Source organism: Arachis ipaensis, chromosome B6 (genome assembly GCF_059453495.1).
Source record: "Arachis ipaensis isolate K30076 ecotype BB chromosome B6, ASM5945349v1, whole genome shotgun sequence".
Taxonomy (NCBI): Eukaryota; Viridiplantae; Streptophyta; class Magnoliopsida; order Fabales; family Fabaceae; genus Arachis; species Arachis ipaensis.
In genome coordinates this window covers 10,997,315-11,000,457 of record NC_142441.1, presented here as the reverse complement: position 1 = coordinate 11,000,457, position 3,143 = coordinate 10,997,315, and positions in this window count along the sequence as shown.

Below are 3,143 nucleotides of genomic sequence, written 5' to 3'. Positions count from 1 at the left end.
AATTCTCATCAGCAGACACAGCTATAATTTTGATAATTCTCATCACAATCAATTAGAAATCAGAATTTTTTGCATCCTCAAACATTTAGAGAACCAAACACATATTCATCAAATTCAGTTATTTTTGCAATCACAAATCCAACACAACTTCGTCATTCAACTAGTCTAGACAGTCATAAATTATTAGCAATTACTCATTAAGCTTTTGACAATTCATGAATTAAAAACTTATAATTTTAAAAACGAAACTCCTATCTCCGTACGAAATCAGAATCAACGAAAATTCTGGAGAAACTTTCTGACCATGCTATTGAAGAGAAAAATATCAGAAATCGTCTGTGCCTCCTAGAATTTCAATTGGCCAAACTCAAAAGGAAGAAGAGCTACGTCACCGTCAACTTCTACCAAACAAAAACAAAACCAACACGTAGAGAAGAAAGATACGAACACTTTTACTGAATTAGATTTTTTTATTGAAATTACAGATCGCAAAAAATCAGAATCGAAAGCTCGGAGGTTCCACGGTTTCTCTCCCTCACCCTCGGTCACTCTTTCTTTCCCTTATTCCTTAATTTTTGTTTCGGTGATGAAAGAGACCAAATGAATTAAGGATGGTAATGGTGATTAATAAATAGAAGGATAGATGTCATGTATATACGTATATATATGAATACATGCAAGCCCCGTTAATACTTTCTTTTTCCTTTTGTTTTGTATAATTCGGTGGTGATAATGATGAATGATTAATAAGCTTATATATTTAATAAATGAATGTTATATATATGTATGCATTAGTATATAAGCTAACAACAACAACAACAACAACAACAACAACAACAACAACAACAACAACAACAACAACAACAACAACAACAACAACAATAATAATAATAATAATAATAATAATTTTATATTTTTTTTGAAATATTTTATTATCAAAAAATTATTTTAAAATTTTAATAAATTTTAAACTTAAAGTATTATAAAATTTAATTTAATTATTTTTATAAAAAATAATTTTTTTAAATAAAATAATAAATCATAATTAACTCATTATTTAATTTTTAAAAATTCGAGGTGTTATAATTTGTGTATAAATATATTTATTGTTTAATTCATTTTTAATGTGTATTTTGTATTTCAATATGTATTCTATACGGATAGTTACTTTTTATGTACATATAGCATAATTATTGTTATTGTAAAATATGATTTGTGTAACACCCTACCACACAGAGCTTTACGCTTAAGCTGTAAAACAGAGGTGGTGTGGTGTTACGACCCCTAAAATAAAATATATACATATAATAGCAGAAAGAATATAATAAACTAGGAGCCTTAAAAAATCAGGTGAAACAAAAATCGCGAAAATAAAAGCGCAACGCTCAGGAGACGAGATAACTTGCGTGCTAAGAATGCTAAAGTTCATAACTATAGTTAAACAGAAAGTGAGAATAGAGAGTCAAGGATACAAAATAACTAGTTCCTGACTCAGTCTGCGAAGCCAAGGTTGATCGGAGAATATTTACATACATATATACACAGCCCAAAATCTGAAATACATAAGCAAAATCCTAGTTCTCCATAATCCTCTAGGAAGGACAAAATAAACAAGTATATAAAAGGAGAATCTATGTATACATATATCAAAGATCATAAGAAATCCCAAAAGAAACCATTTCGCTGCAGAAACTCTAGACGCCTAGCGAGGGGCCTCTCGACATGCATCTGAAAAACAACAACACAGTATGGAATGAGAACCGGAGGTTCTCAGCATGGTAAAAGTGCCACGCATATAAGATATAAATCCCTGAGAATGCCAGAAGCAATCCTAGAATGCCGATACTCAGGTTATAAAGCTTAAAATACTAAACAACAACCATAGAGAGGGGTGATCTTCTAAGGGTTATTCAACCTAACTTAAACTTAATTTAAACACTAAACTGTTTCACATTTCCTCCGTTCCTCCATCTCCGATAATTCGTATAGACAAACAAACAGATAAGGCAAGCACAGGTAGAAAACAAGTAGTTCAAGTAACAATTACAACAGTTAGCAGAATATAATCAATTAGGCATACCCAATTAATGCATAGCAAACAAAGCACACATATGCATATGATGAATGTCTATCCTACTGACCGTGAGCTCACGTGTCGGTTACTTTGTCAGAACCTGACACATCTGGTAGCAAACATTGGTCTCTAGGTTGCGCATCTCCAGGAGGATCATAAACGAAGGAGAGTGCCTTTCCACATCCAAGGAGTGTACCTTTCCACCTTCTCTTGGAGAATATATGAAGGAGAGTGCCTTTTCACATCGAAGGAGCGTGTCTTTCCACCTTGAAACCAGAGAAGAATGTGGGGAAAACAATACGAATGAGAGTGCCTTTCTACCTTCCCCACATCCACATCACGACAAGAGAGGGAACTTCCGTCTTCAACTTGCCATCCGAACACATTTTCAAGTTAACACGCAAGCGGGATCGCACCCAAACCTTGCCATCTCGACCATCTCGGCCACACACATATCTCGACCATTTCGGCCACACAGTCATCCTGAATCTCATCATTTTCAACCTTTACTTCATCTCCAAGTTACCTCTGTTTCGTAGCTTCAACTTACTACTAGAGTTACTACTATGATCTAGGACTAAAAGAGTGAAAATAGACGTTTGGAGGGTCAAAATTAGCTCTAAAATACAAAATATCCATTTTCTGAAAAACAGGCGTATGCGTACGCATACATATGTATGCGTACGTATTGGCCTCTTTTAGGCCAAGATGCGTACGCATGCACCTGTCCGCGTACGCATGTATGCTGGACAGAATAGAATGCATGCGTATGTCCCCTATATGCGTACGCAAAAACCATTTCGTGGGTACTATGCGTACGCATGCACATGTATGCATACGCATAGGTACCAAACAGAGCCTACCCAATGCGTATGGGGGAGGTATGCGTACACATGCAAGGGTAATTTGGCAAAAATTTGGTTAAGTCTGAAATCTGCAGATTTATCATTTTAAACCCCAAACTTTCGACGCGCATAACTTTTTTGTTTTAAAATATTTTTCATCCGTTCTTCGAACGGCGTAAACTTCACGGACCCAATTTTCAAATAAAATAAGTTTGAAACCATTT